The sequence below is a fragment of the Arachis duranensis genome, chromosome 4, assembly GCF_000817695.3.
Source record: "Arachis duranensis cultivar V14167 chromosome 4, aradu.V14167.gnm2.J7QH, whole genome shotgun sequence".
Taxonomy (NCBI): Eukaryota; Viridiplantae; Streptophyta; class Magnoliopsida; order Fabales; family Fabaceae; genus Arachis; species Arachis duranensis.
The window spans coordinates 69,815,223-69,831,318 of record NC_029775.3 but is presented as its reverse complement, the minus strand read 5'-3'; the positions used below and the strand labels follow the sequence as shown (position 1 = coordinate 69,831,318).

General features: G+C 38.6%; 1 non-coding gene across 1 annotated transcript; it reads right to left on the bottom strand.

Moving 5' to 3' along the window:
• Positions 1 to 13,531: 13,531 nt before the first annotated feature.
• LOC127747128 (small nucleolar RNA R71) lies at positions 13,532 to 13,639 on the bottom strand. The gene has a single exon (XR_008008932.1). It is a non-coding gene; the product is annotated as a small nucleolar RNA R71 (small nucleolar RNA).
• Positions 13,640 to 16,096: the final 2,457 nt, after the last annotated feature.

Sequence of the window (16,096 nt, the reverse complement as noted above, 5' to 3'; positions counted from 1 at the left end):
ACATTACAAATTATAAAGCGGTAAGATTCATACCCAAAGAGTACAACATGCATCAAACAAAAAAATTAGTTACTGACGCAAAGTACTACTTGTGGGATGAACCATGTCTCTTTAAGAGATGTGCAGACGGAATGATCCGTAGGTGTGTGCCCAGAGAAGAGGCACAGAAGATCCTATAGCATTACCATGGATCACAATATGGAGGACATTCGGAAGTGAGCAGACAGCCACAAGAGTCCTCTAATGTGGTTTCTACTGGCCTACTCTCTATAGAGACTCTCGAGAGTTTGTACGTAGCTGTGACAGTTGCCAAAGAGCTGGTAATCTGCCTTATGGTTATGCCATGCCTCAGCAAGTGATCTTAGAGATTGAGTTGTTTGATGTATGGGGTATTGACTTCATGGGGCCTTTCCTACCATCATACTCAAACACTTACATTTTGGTGGCAGTAGATTATGTATCTAAATAGGTGGAGGCAATTGCCACACCCACTAATGATACTAAGACAGAGCTGAATTTTCTCCAGAAGCAGATCTTCAGCAGATTTGGTGTCCCCAGAATACTAATCAGTAATGGAGGAACCCATTTCTGCAATAAACAGCTTGACTCTGCTCTAATCCGATATGGAATTAACCACAAAGTGGCAACTCCATATCATCCACAGACAAATGGGCAGGCTGAAGTCACAAATAGAAAACTAAAATGAATCCTGGAATGGACGGTAAGTACCCGTAGAAAGGATTGGCAAGGAGTCTGGATGATGCTCTATAGGCATACAGAACTACATTCAAAACTCCTATAGGGACCTCTCCATACCAGCTTCTGTATGGAAAAGCCTGTCACCTGCCAGTGGAACTGGAACACAAAGCCTACTGGGCAACCAGTTCCTAAACCTTGATGCCAAGTTAGCTGGAGAGAAAAGATTGCTCCAGTTGAATGAGCTTGAGGAATTCAGACTCAATACTTTCGAAAATGCAAAAATTTACAAAGAGAAAGCAAAAAGGTGGCATGACAAGAAACTGTTATCCAGAGTCTTTGAGTCAGGATAGAAGGTTCTGCTGTTTAACTCTAGGCTTAGATTATTTCCTGGGAAATTAAATCCCGGTGGAGGGGACCATATATGATCAAAAGTGTGTCACCATATGGATATGTAGAGCTTCAGGATGTTGACTCTGACAAAAAATTCATTGTTAATGGATAGAGAGTCAAACATTATCTTGAAAGCAATATTGAGCAAGAATGCTCAAAACTGAGACTAGACTAAAACTCAGTAAAAGTCTAGCTAAAGACAATAAAGAAGTGCTTGCTAGGAGGCAACCCAGTCATTAGCAAGGGTTCTTGTTATTTAAATAATAATTGTAGGAGTTTGATATAAATTATCTTTAAGGTTAATTGTCTAAATGTAGAAGTTAACAGAGTTACAGAAGGATTCAAAGCACAAAGTAGAGAAAAAGAGCTCACTGGCTCGAAATCGCCAGTAAGAAGCATTTTAGGCGTTATACGCCAGAATGGGTACCATTCTGGGCGTTTAACGCCAGTAAAGATACATTTCTAGGCGTTAAACGCAAGAATGGGCACCATTCTGGGCATTTAACGCCAGAGTTGCAGTATCCTGGGCGTTTGGAAAAATGCCCAATGACAAAGGATTTCTGTCATTAAACGCCCAAAATGGCTAACAAATGGGCGTTAAACGCCAGAATGGATACCATTCTGGGTGTTTAACGCCAGAAAGGACAGGGGGAGGTGATTTTGTTTCCACTTCAATTTTTTTTCTCAAATTTTTATGTTTTAATTCATAATTTTCTGCATACACATGTTACAAATTTTCATCTCTCAAATTCAATTTTCAAAAATTTAATAATCTTCTAGATTCTTTTTAATTTTCTTTCAAAATCCCTTTCAAATCTTTTTCAAAAACTCATTTATCTTTTCAATTTCTTTCTAATTCTTTTCCAACTCATCATATCATCTTTTAATTCTTAGATGCATCAACAAAAATTTAGATTTAACTTCTTTATATCTTTCCATATTTTTTGAATATTAAAATCTCATCTTTTTCATATCATGATTCATCTTTTTCAAAATCATATCTTTCTATCATATCTTTTTCAAAATTTTCGAAACCCACCCCCTCCATTTTAAATAGACGTTTGGCCATCCCCATCAATCCACCATTCAAATCTGTCTCCCCCTCTATTCCTCCCATTTCCTTTCTTTTACTTGAGGACAAGCAAACCTCTAAGTTTGGTGTATTTTTCTGTGATCACTGAGCAAAAACTAACCAAGATCATGGCTTCTAAAGGAAAATAAACCACTCTAAGAGGCAAGAAAGAGACTAATCCAAAACTACTTTGGAATCAAGAGAGGTTTTTAACCAAAGAACATGCAGACCATTATCACAAAATAATGGGTTTGAGGTCAGTGATCCCAAAAGTTAAGTTCGATCTGAAAGAAGACGAATATCCGGAGATCCAAGAACAGATTCAAAATAGAGGTTGGCAAATGCTAGCTAATTCTGAGACAAAGGTTGGATGAAACATGGTCTAGGAATTCTACTCAAATCTGTGGCTGACAGATAAGCAGAGAATGACGGGAATTGCCTTCCATACCTTTTGAACTATGGTTAGAGGGAAGACTATTTAAGTCTATCTTGACAAAATAATAGAGGTCTTCAAACTGCCTCAACTACAAGATGATCCAGAATCCTTTAATAGGAGAATGGTGAGAGTAGATAAGCGTTTGGACTAAGTTTTAGAGGACATATGCCTCCCTGGAACTAAGTGGATAACCAAATCAAAAGGTGTCCCAAACCAACTCAAGAGAGGATATCTCAAACCAATCGCGAGGGGCTGGTTGGACTTCATTGGGCATTCTATACTGCCCACTAGCAACCGCTCTGAGGTCACTGTCAAAAGAGCAGTGATGATTCATTGTATTATGCTAGGAAACGAAGTGGAGATTCATCATCTGATTTCTTGTGAGATTTACACAATTGCAAATAAGAACTCCACTGAAGCCAAATTGGCTTACCCAAGCTTAATCTCTCTGCTATGTAAAGATGTTGGGATAAAGATGGGAGTGGATGAGTTTATCTCAGTCAAGCATCCAATCACCAAAAAGTCAATGGAGGGACAACAAGTGCACGACAACTCCATCAATAGGAGGGCACAGGAAATCCTCCCAGAAATCCCTCAAATTGACTACTGGGCCGGCCTAGAAGCATCTGTTACCAAGCTGCAAGAAGCTATGGATCAACCTAAAGAAGAACAGCAAAATCAAAATAGCATGCTCTGCAAACTGCTTAAGGAACAAGAAAAGCAAGGGCGTGAGCTATAGGAGTTGAAGCACCAGAAGCTCTCCCTTGAGGGACCAGATGGTGGACGAAATTGTGATTCCTTTGTTATTGTATTTTGTAAAATTCATTGTTTTTTCAACTATGTGTGGACACAACTCCATTCAACTTAACTAGCAAGTGTACTGGGTCATCCAAGTAATACCTTACGTGAGTAAGGGTCGATCCCACAGAGATTGTTGGTATGAAGCAAGCTATGGTCACCTTGTAAATCTCAGTTAAGTGGATTCATAGGGTCAAATGTAATTGGATTAGATAATTAAAAGATAAATAAAATAAAAAAAGGATAGAAATACTTATGTAAATTAATAGTGGGAATTTCAGATAGGCGTGTAGAGATGCTAGAATCCTTTCGAATCTCTACTTTCTTATTGCTTTCATTCAATTCTTCTTACTCCTTTCCATGGCAAGCTGTATGTAGGGCATCACCATCATCAATGGCTACTTTTAATCCTCTCGGGAAAATGGTCCTATGCGCTGTCACTGCACGGCTAATCGTCTGGAGGCATCACCCTTGACAATGGCTACATCCCATCCTCTCAGTGAAAATGATCCAAATGCTCTATCACAGCACGGCTAATCAGCTGTTGGTTCTCGATCATGTTGGAATAGGATCCATTGATCCTTTTGCATTTGTCATCACGCCCAGCAATCGCGAGTTTGAAGCCCGTCACAGTCATTCAATACCAGAATCCTACTCGGAATACCACGGACAAGGTTAGACTTTCCGGATTCCTGAGATCCTACTCGGAATACCACAGACAAGGTTAGACTTTCTGGATCCCCATGAATGCCGCCATCTATCTAGCTTATACCACGAAGATTCTGTTGGGGAATCCAAGAGATATGCGCCCGTCCTAGAGTAGAACGGAAGTGGTTGTCAGTCACGCGTGTTCATAGGTGAGAATGATGATGAGTGTCACGGATCATCACATTCATCAACAAAGATTAAACTATCAAAAGATGTCTAATACAATAGTAACTTATCCTATTTATACTAGACTGGCTACTAGGGTTTACATGAGTAAGTAATTGATGCATAAATCCACTTCTGGAGCCCACTTGGTGTATGTTTGGGTTGAGCTTGATCTATCCACAAGCTGAGGCTTTTATTGGAGTTGAACTCCAAGTTATAGCGTATTTTGGGCGTTCAACACCGGATCATGACGTGTTTCTGGCGTTTAACTCCAGACAGCAACATGTACTTGGCGTTCAACACCAAGTTACGTCGTCAATTTCCGAATAAAGTATGGACTATTATATATTGCTGGAAAGCTCTGGATGTCTACCTTCCAACGCCATTGAGAGCGCGCCAATTAAAGTTTTGTAGCTCCAGAAAATCCATTTCGAGTGCAGGGAGGTCAGATTCCAATAGCATCAGCAGTCCTTTTGTCAGCCTTTTTCAGAGTTTTGCTCAAGTCCCTCAATTTCAGCCAGAAATTACCTGGAATTATAGAAAAACACACAAACTCATAGTAAAGTCCAGAAATGTGAATTTAACATAAAAACTAATGAAAACATCCCTAAAAGTAGCTTGAACTTACTAAAAACTACCTAAAAACAATGCCAAAAAGCGTATAAATTATCCGCTCATCACCAGACATCCCACAGATTGAAGGAGCATCCATCTCCTAAGATAAAGGTTGTTGAGTCCTAATCCTAAACCTGTGATAACTTTTATTATTAGAAACCTATCTTAAAAATTACATGAGTATTAGTAATTAGGGTCTTTATTTTTATTTTTATTTTTTATTATCTCTAAGTAAGCTATAATTTATTCTTATCATCATCACTAAACATGAATAAAATAGTAGATTTTTTTTAGAATAAGGAGGCAATTATTTCAAGTTTTCAATAAGAAAAATTCTAATTATTTTTATGTGGTGGCAATACTTTTTGTTTTCTGAATGAATGCTTAAACATTGCATATTTTTTATAGTGAAGTTTATGAATGTTAAAATTGTCGGCTCTTGAAAGAATGATGAAAAGAAAGAGAAATGTTATTGATAATCTGAAAAATCATAAAATTGTTTCTTGAAGCAAGAAAAAGCAGTGAAAAATACAAAGCTTGCAAAAAAAAACGAAAAATAAAGAAAAATCAAGTAGAAAAAGCCAATAGCCCTTTAAACCAAAAGGCAAGGGTAAAAATGATCCAAGGCTTTGAGCATTAATGGATAGGAGGGCCCAAAGGAATAAAATCCTGGCCTAAGCGGCTAAATCAAGCTGTTTATAACCATGTGCTTATGTCATGAAGGTCCAAGTGAAACGCTTAAGAATGAGTGGTTAAAGTTGTGATCCAAAGTAAAAGAGTGTGCCTAAGAACTCTGGGCACCTCTAACTAGGGACTCTAGCAAAGCTGAGTCACAATCTAAAAGGTTCACCCAATTATGTGTCTGTGGCATTTATGTATCCTGTAGTATTACTGGAAAATAAGATGCTTCGGGTCACAGCCAAGACTCATAAAGTAGCTGTGTTCAAGAATCAACATATTAAACTAGGAGAATCAGTAACACTATCTAAATTCTGAGTTCTCATGGATGCCAATCATTCTGAGCTTCAAAGGATAAATTGAGATGCCAAAACTGTTCAGGAGCAAAAAGCTACTAGCCCCGCTCATCTAATTAGAATCCGAGCTTCACTTAAAACTCTGAGATGTATTACCTCTTGATCTTCTTTTTATCCTATTTTATTTATCTAGTTGCTTGAGGACAATCAACAGTTTAAGTTTGGTATTGTGATGAGCAGATATTTTATACCTTTTTTTGTGGTATTCTCATGTAGTTTTTAGTATGCTTTTGTTACTTTTTAGTATATTTTTATTAGTTTTTATGCAAAAATCACATTTCTGGACTTTACTATGAGTTTGTGTGTTTTTCTATGATTTCAGGTATTTTCTAGCTGAAATTAAGGGACCTGAGCAAAAATCTGATTCAGAAGCTGAAAAAGGACTGCAGATACTGTTGGATTCTGACCCTCCTGCACGCGAAATGGATTTTCTGGAGCTACAGAAGCCCAATTGGTGTGCTCTCAATTGCATTGGAAAGTAGACATCTTGGGATTTCCAGCAATGTATAATAATTCATACTTTGTCTGAGATTTGATAGCGCAAACTGGCGTTTAAACACCAACTTTCTACCATTTTCTGGCATTAAACGCCAAAACTGGCATAAAAGTTGGAGTTAAACGCCCAAACTAGCACCAAAGCTGGCGTTTAATGCCAGGAATAGCCTATGCACGTGAAAGTTTCACTGCTTAGCCCAAACAGACACTAAGTGGGCCCCGGAAGTGGATTTCTGCACTATCTATCTTAGTTTACCCATTTTCTGTAAACCTAGGTTACTAGTTTAGTATAAAAACTACTTTTAGTGATTCATTTTGTACCTCATGACATTTTACATCTGAATTTGTATCTTCTATGGCATGAGTCTCTAAACCCTATGGTTGGGGGTGAGGAGCTCTGCTGTGTCTCGATGGATTAATGCAATTATTTCTGTTTTCCATTCAATCACGCTTGTTTCTTTCTAAGATATTCATTCGCACTTCAACATGATGAATGTGATGATCCGTGACACTCATCACCAGTCTCAACTTATGAACGCGTGCCTGACAACCACCTCCGTTCCACCTTAGATTGAGTGTGTATCTCTTGGGTTCCTGGTTCACGAGCTTGATTGCCTCTCCTGACAATAGAGTATTCAAATCCGTAAAACCAGAGTCTCGTGGTATAAGCTAGAATCAATTGGCAGCACTCTTGAGATCCGAAAAGTCTAAACCTTGTCTGTGGTATTCCGAGTAGGATCTGGGAAGGGGTGACTGTAACGAGCTTCAAACTCACAAATGTTGGGCGCAGCGACAGTGTGCAAAAGGATCAATGGATCCTATTCCAGCATGAGTGAGAACCGATGGATGATTAGCCCTATGTAACCTGTAGTCGGATCATTTTCACTGAGAGGACAGATGGTAGCCATTGACAACGGTGATCCACCAACATACAGCTTGCCATGGAAGGAGCCTTGCGTGCGTGAAGAAGACAATAGTAGGAAAGCAGAGATTCAGAAGACAGAGCATCTCCAAAACCTCAACCTATTCCTCATTATTGAATTACAAGTACTTTTTATTTCATGTTATTTATTCTTCATAAACAAAAATCATTTTTATCATTAATCTCCTGACTAAGAGTTACAAGATAACCATAGCTTGCTTCAAGCCGGAAATCTCCGCGGGATCGATCCTTAGTCACGTAAGGTATTACTTGGACGACCCAGTGCACTTGCTGGTTAGTTGTATCGGAGTTGTGTGGTCACAATTCCGTGCACCACCTGCCATGAAGTCGGCCAGATACTGTGATTTGATGGCTGTCCAAGCTTCAAATCGAAGATCGAATTCGGATAACTCGACTGCCCACTGCAGGATTCTTTCGGCTAAATCTGTCTTCTGTAGGATGCCTTTTATGGGCTGGTTGGTCCAAACTCTGATAGTGTGAGCTTGAAAGTATGGACGGAGTTGTTGAGAAGTGAGTATGAAGGCGTATGCGAACTTTTCTATCTTTTGATAGTTTAGTTCGGTCCCTTGTAGAGCCTTGTTGATGAAGTAGACGGGTTGTTGCACACTTTCATCTTCTCTGACTAGTGCTGAGGCTATTGCCCGACATCCCACTGTGAGGTATAATTTGAGTTCTTCACTTTCCCATGGTCGGGTAAGAATGGGTGGTTGCCCCAAGAATTTTTGAAATCTCGGAAGGCTTTTTTGCACTCCGTTGTCCTATTCAAACCTCTTTTCCTTCCTTTATATACCTTTTTGAGGTGTCTTTTGCGAGATGATTCAGAGATCCCTCCTCCTGCGAATCCTGCATTTATCATATGAACATGTCTCTCAGTGGTGTGAGGTGGATGTTCAATTCGTCTGACCTCTTCGGTGTGAGGTGGACCTTCAACTCGTCCGACCTCTTCGGGGTGAGGTGGACCTTTAACTCGTCCGACCTCTTCAGCGTGAGGTGGACCTTCAACTTGTCCGACCTCTTTGGTGTGAGGTGGAACTTTAACTCGTCCGACCTTTTTGGCGTGCGGTGGGAGGTGGACATTCAACTTATCCGACCTCTTTGATGTGAGGGGGACCCTCAACTCGTCCGACCTCTTTGGTGTGAGAGGGACCTTCAACTCGTCTGACCTTTTTGGTGTGAGGTGGACCTTCTTCTTTTTCTAGGTTCATTTGCTTTATTAGCTAAGTACCGATCTAATCGCCCTTCTCTTGCCAGTTTCTCTATGACATTCTTTAGGTCAAAACACTCGTTAGTAGGATGTCCGTAGATTCGGTGATACTCACAGTATTCTGTCTGACTTCCCTCTCTTTTGGTTTTGATTGGGCAAGGTGGTGGGATCTTCTCAGTGTTGCATATTTCTTGGTAGACATCCACAAGAGACACCCTAAGGGGGGGTGGGTGTAATTGTGGTATTTTCTAGGCTTCTCACCAGGTTGATCTTCTTTTTTCTTGGTCTCTTTATCCTTGTCCCTTGGTGGGTTAGGAGAATTTGGTTTTTAAGCTGTCTCCCAATCGGGAGTTCTTCTCCACATTGATATATTTTTCCGCCCTTTCTTGAACCTCGATTAGAGATGTTGGGTACTTCTTGGATATTAGGTGGCTAAAAGGTCATTCTCTTAGGCCATTGATGAGTCCCATGATGGCCGCTTCTGTTGGAAGACTTTGTATGTCAAGGCATGCTTTGTTGAATCTTTCAATGAAGCTGCGAAGGCTTTCCCGATCTCCATGTTTAATTCCCTTCAAGCTTGGAGCGTGTTTGGCTTTATCCTTCTAGATGGAGAACATGGCGAGGAACTTTTTAGCAAGGTCGTCAAAACTTGTGATGGATCTTGGAGGCAAACTGTCGAACCACTTTATTGCTGTCTTCGTTCGGGTAGTAGGTAAGGCTTTGCATCGAATGGCGTCCGAGATGTCAGTGAGATACATTCTGCTTCTGAATTTGTTGAGGTGATGGCTTGGATCCGATGTGCCGTCGTACGGGATCATATCGGAAGCTTTGAAGTCCTTTGGACTTTAGTTTTCATGATCTCTTTGGTGAATGGGTCTTGATCTTTGTGGGGGCTATCTTCATGACTGGATCGAGCGGTCTTGGTTTTGAGATCGGCTTCGAGCTTTAAGAGCTTATCCTCTAGTTCTCGGCGTCGCCTGGTTTCTCTTGGAAGGTCCCTCTTGGCTTCCCGCTGATGCTCTGCCTCTTTTTCAAGTTGCTGGAGACGGTTTTGTAGAGCTTGTAGGGCTTCCATGATTTCTGTATTTGGGGGTTGCTGATTGATGAGCGGATAATTTATACGCTTTTGGCATTGTTTTTAGGTAGTTTTTAGTAGGATCTAGCTACTTTTAGGGATGTTTTCATTAGTTTTTATGCTAAATTCACATTTCTGGACTTTACTATGAGTTTGTGTATTTTTCTGTGATTTCAGGTATTTTTTGGCTGAAATTGAGGGACCTGAGTAAAAATCTGATTTAGGCTGAAAAAGGAATGCTGATGTTGTTGGGTTCTGACCTCCCTGCACTCGAAATGGATTTTCTGGAGCTACAAAACTTCAAATGGCGCGCTATCAATGGCGTTGTAAAGTAGACATCCAGAGCTTTCCAGAAATATATAATAGTCCATACTTTATTCGAGATTAGACGATGCAAACTGGCGTTCAACACCAGTTCCATGCTTCATTCTGGAGTCAAACGCCAGAAACACGTCACAAACCAGAGTTAAACGTCAAAAACACATTACAACTTGGCGTTTAACTCCAAGAGAAGCCTCTGCATGTGTAAAGCTCAAGCTCAACCCAAGCACACACCAAAGTGGGCCCCGGAAGTGGATTTCTGCATTTAGACTTATTTATGTAAACCCTAGTAACTAGTTTAGTATAAATAGAACTTTTTACTATTGTATTTTCATCTGGGATTTTACATCTTTGATCACATTTGGGGGCTGGCCATTCGGCCATGCCTGGACCACCATCACTTATATATTTTCAACGGTGGAGTTTCTACACACCATAGATTAAGTGCGTGGAGCTCTGCTGTACCTCGAGTTTTAATGCAATTACTACTATTTTCTATTCAATTCAGCTTTTTCTTGTTCTAAGATATTTGTTGCACTTCAACCTGATGGATGTGATGATCCGTGACACTCATCATCATTCTCACCTATGAACACGTGACTAATAACCACTTCCATTCTACCTTAGAACGAGCGAGTATTTCTTGGATTACTTAATCAGAATCCTCATGGTATAATCTAGAACCCTTTGGCGGCCATTCCTGAGAATCCGGAAAGTCTAAACCTTATATGTGGTATTCCGAGTAGGATTCAGGGATTGAATAAATGTGACGAGCTTCTAACTCGCGATTGTTGGGCGTGATGACAAACGCAAAAAAATCAATGGATTCTATTCCGACATGATCGAGAACCGACAGATGATTAGCCGTGCTGTGACAAGAGCATTTGTACTATTTTCACTGAAAGGATGAGATGTAGCCATTGACAACGGTGATGCCCTACATACAGCTTGCCATGGAAAGTAGTATGAAGTATTGAAAGTAAGAAAGCAGTATGTTGCAGAGATTCAACAGGGATAAAGCATCTCCATACACTTATCTGAAATTCTCACCAATGATTTACATAAGTATTTCTATCTTTATTTTATGCTTTATTTATTATTATTTTCGAAACCTTTATAACCATTTGAATCCGCCTAACTGAGATTTACAAGATGACCATAGCTTGCTTCATACCAACAATCTCCGTGGGATTGACCCTTACTCACGTAAGGTATTACTTGGATGACCCAATGCACTTGCTGGTTAGTTGTGCGGAGTTGTGACAAAGTGTGATTCACGTTTGAGAGCACTACCAATTTTTTGGCGCCATTGTTGATGATCACAATTTCGTGCACCAAGTTTTTGGCATCGTTGCCGGGGATTGTTCGAGTTTGGATAACTGACGGTTCATCTTGTTGCTCAGATTAGGTAATTTTCTTTGTTTTATTTTCAAAAAAATTTTCAAAAATCTTTCAAAAAAATTTTTACTTCTATTTTCGAAAAATTATTCTAAATTTTTAAGAATGAATTCTAGTGTTTCATGAATCACGTTGAAGCTTGGCTGGCTGAAAAGCCATTTCTAACTCAATTGGATTGAGGCTTCCCCTTATCAGTATATGAAGTTGGATGAAGTATCAGTTGTTGTATGTCTGATTTATATGCTAAAGCTTGGCTAGCCATTGGCCATGTCTAGTGTTTTGGACAGAAGCTTTCATAAAAGGCTCGGCTGGCTATTAAACCATGTCTAATTCATGGACCGGAGCTTTAGATTAACATTGCAAAGATTTCTGGAATTCTTATTAAAAATTTTTAATTTCTTATTTTATTTTTCCTATATATTTTCGAAAAAATAATAAAAATACAAAAAAATTAGAAAATCATAAAAATAAAAAATATTTTGTGTTTCTTGTTTGAGTCTAGTGTCAAATTTTAAGTTTGGTGTCAATTGCATGTCTTTAAAATTTATGCATTTTTTTTCGAAAACTCATGCATGTGTTCTTCATGATCTTCAAGTTGTTCTTGGTAAGTCTTCTTGTTTGATCTTTGTATTTTCTTGTTTTGTGTCTTTTCTTGTTTTTCATATGCATTTTTGCATTCATAGTGTCTAAACATGAAAAATTTATAAGTTTGGTGTCTTGCATATTTTCTTTTCTTGAAAATTTTTTAAAAATAAGTCTTGATGTTCATCTTGACATTCAAAGTGTTCTTGGTGCCCATCTTGACATTCATAGTGTTCTTGCATGCATTATGTGTTTGATTCATAATTTTCATGTTGTGAGTCATTTTTTGTGTTTTTCTCTCTCATCATTAAAAATTCAAAAATAAAAAATATCTTTTCCTTATTTTGCTCATAATTTTCGAAAATTTGAGTTGACTTAGTCAAAAATTTTTAAAACTTAGCTATTTCTAATAAGTCAAGTCAAATTTTCAATTTTAAAAATCCTATATTTTCAAAATCTTTTTCAAAACTCAAATCTTTTTCATTTTTTATTATTATTTTCAAAATTTTTAAAATTTATTTTCAAAATCTTTTCTTATCTTTATTTCATAATTTTCAAAAACTTTACTAACAATTAATGTGATTGATTCAAAAATTTGAAGTTTGTTACTTTCTTGTTAAGAAAGGTTCAATCTTTAAATTCTAGAAACATATCTTTTAGTTTCTTATTAGTCAAGTAATCAATTTTAATTTTAAAAATCAAATCTTTTTTCCAAAATATCTTTTTCAATCATATCTTTTTCAAAATCAATTTCAAAATCTTTTCTAACTTATTATCTTTTTAAAATTGATTTTCAAATCTTTTTTAACTAACTAATTAACTTTTTGTTTATTTCTTATCTTTTTCAAAACCACCTAACTAATTTTATCTCTCTAATTTTCGAAAATTTCCTCCATCTTTTTCAAAATTCTTTTAATTAACTAATTGTTTCAAATTTTAATTTTAATTTTATTTCTTCTCTCAATTTTTAAAAATCACTAATTGTTTTTCAAAAACAATTTTCGAATTTCTCCCTCTCTCATCTTCTATTTATTTATTTAATTACTAACACTCTTCTCTTCATCTTAAAATTCGAACCCTCTCTTTCTCTCTGAGTTCGAATTTTCATCTTTTCCTTCTTCTATGTTTTTCTTCTTCTACTAACATAAAAGAATCTCTCTACTGTGGTAAAGAGGATCCCTATTATTATTTTCTGTTTCCTTCTTTTTCATATGAGCAGGAGCAAGGACAATAATATTCTTGTTGAAGTAGATCCTGAACCTGAAAGGACTCTGAAGAGGAAACTAAGAGAAGCTAAATTACAACAATCCAGATGAGATGAAGCCTCAACTAGTTGCTCTAATGTAACAAAACTGCAAGTTTCATGGACTTCCATAAGAAGATCCCTATCAATTTTTAACTGAGTTCTTGCAGATCTGTGAGACTGTTAAGACTAATGGAGTAGATCCCGAAGTCTACAGGCTCATGCTTTTCCCTTTTACTATAAGAGACAGAGCTAGAACATGGTTGGACTCACAACCTAAAGATAACCTGGACTCTTGGGATAAGCTGGTCACGGCCTTCTTGGCTAGGTTCTTTCCTCCTCAAAAGCTGAGCAAGCTTAGAGTGGATGTTCAGACCTTCAAACAAAAAGATGGTGAATCCCTCTATGAAGCTTGGGAAAGATACAAGCAAATGACCAAAAGGTGTCCTTCTGACATGCTTTCAGAGTGGACCATTTTGGATATATTCTATTATGGTCTATCTGAGTTCTCTAAGATGTCATTGGACCATTCTGAAAATGGATCCATTCACCTAAAGAAAATGCCTGCAGAAGCTCAAGAACTCATTGACATGGTTGCAAATAACCAATTCATGTACACTTCTGAGAGGAATTCTGTGAGTAATGGGACGCCTCAGAGGAAGGGAGTTCTTGAAATTGATGTTCTGAATGTCATATTGGCTCAGAACAAAATGTTGACTCAGCAAGTCAACATGATTTCTCAAAGTCTGAATGGATGGCAAAATGCATCCAACAGTACTAAAGAGGTATCTTCTGAAGAAGAAGCTTATGATCCTGAGAACCCTGCAATGGCAGAGGTGAATTACATGGGTGAACCCTATGGGAACACCTATAATTCTTCATGGAGAAATCATCCAAACTTCTCATGAAAGGATCAACAAAAGCCCCAACAAGGCTTTAATAATGGTGGAAGAAATAGGCTCAGCAATAACAAGCCTTTTCCATCATCTTCTCAGCAACAGACAGAGCATTCTGAGCAGAGTTCTTCTAGCTTAGCAAACATAGTCTCTGATCTGTCTAGGGCCACTTTATGTTTCATGAGTGAAACAAGGTCATCCATCAGAAATTTGGAGGCACAAGTAGGCCAGCTGAGTAAGAAAATCACTGAAACTCCTCCTAGTACTCTTCCAAGCAATACTGAAGAGAATCCAAAAAGAGAGTGCAAGGCTATTGACATAATCAAAATGGCTGAACTTAGAGAGGAAGGGGAGGACGTGAATCCTAATGAGGAAGACCTCATGGGACGTCTCCCAGACAAGAAGGAGTTCCCTATTGAGGACCTAAAGGAATCTGAGGATCATATAGAGACCATAGAGATTCCATTAAACCTCCTTCTACCATTCATGAGCTCTGAGAACTATTCTTCCTTTGAAGAGGATGAAGATGTAATCGGAGAGCAAGTTGCTCAATATCTAGGGGCTATCATGAAGCTGAATGCCAAGTTGTTTGGTAATGAGACTTGGGAAAATGCACCTCCCTTGCTCATTAGTGAACTAGATACATGGGTTCAGCAAACTTTACCTCAAAAGAAACAAGATCCTAGTAAATTCTTGATATCCTGTACCATAGGCACCATGACCTTTGGGAAGGCTCTATGTGACCTGGGGTCAGGCATAAATCTTATGCCACTCTCTGTAATGGAGAAGTTGGGGATCTTTGAGGTACAGGCTGCCACATTCTCATTAGAGATGGCAGACAAGCCATTAAGACAAGCTTATGGAATGGTAGAGGACGTGTTAGTGAAGGTTAAAGGCCTTTACATCCCTGCTGATTTCATAATCTTAGACACTAGGAAGGATAAGGATGAATCCATTATCCTTGGAAGACCCTTCCTAGCCACAGCAGGAGCTGTGATTGATGTTGACAGAGGAGAGCTAATCCTTCAATTGAATGGAGACTATCTTGTGTTTAAGGCCCAAGGGTATCCCTCTATAAACAAGAAAAAGAGGCACGATAAGCTTCTCTCAATACAAAGTCAAACAAAGCCCCCACAATCAAACTCTATGTTTGGTGTTGGGAGGCCACAACCAAACTCTAAGTTTGGTGTTAAACCCTTACAACCAAACTCTAAGTTTGGTGTTGGGAGGTCCTAACAATGCTCTGAACATATGTGAAGCTCCAAGAGAGCTCACTGTCAAGCTATTGACATTAAAGAAGCGCTTATTGGGAAGCAACCCAATTTTTATTTATCCATATTTTTATTGTTTTTTATGTTTTATTAGGTTCATGATCATGTGGAGTCACAAAACAATTACTAAAATTAAAAACAGAACCAAAAACAGCAGAAGAAACAGCACACCCTGGAGGAAGAGCTTACTGGTGTTTAAATGCCTGTAAGGAGCATCTGGCTGGCGTTTGGTGGACGAAATTGCAATCACACTTTTGCAATCTGCATAACTAACCAGCAAGTGCATTGGGTCGTCCAAGTAATACCTTACGTGAGTAAGGGTCGAATCCCACGGAGATTGTTGGCTTGAAGTAAGCTATGGTTATTTTATTAATCTTAGTTAGGATACCAATTATAGTTATCAATTGACTTGCAAATAAACAAGAGAGCATGGATTAAATAATACTTATTATGCAGTAATGGAGAATATGTTGGAGTTTTGGAGATGCTTTGTCTTCTTAATTCCTGCAACATAATGCTTTCTCACTCTCAAACATGCAAGGCTCCTTCCATGGCAAGCTGTATGTAGGGCATCACCGTTGTCAATGGCTACTTCCCATCCTCTCAGTGAAAATAGTCCAAATGCTCTGTCACAGCACGGCTAATCATCTGTCGGTTCTCGATCATGTCGAAATAGGATCCATTGATCCTTTTGCGTCTGTCACTACGCCCAACACTCGCGAGTTTGAAGCTCGTCACAGTCATCCAATCC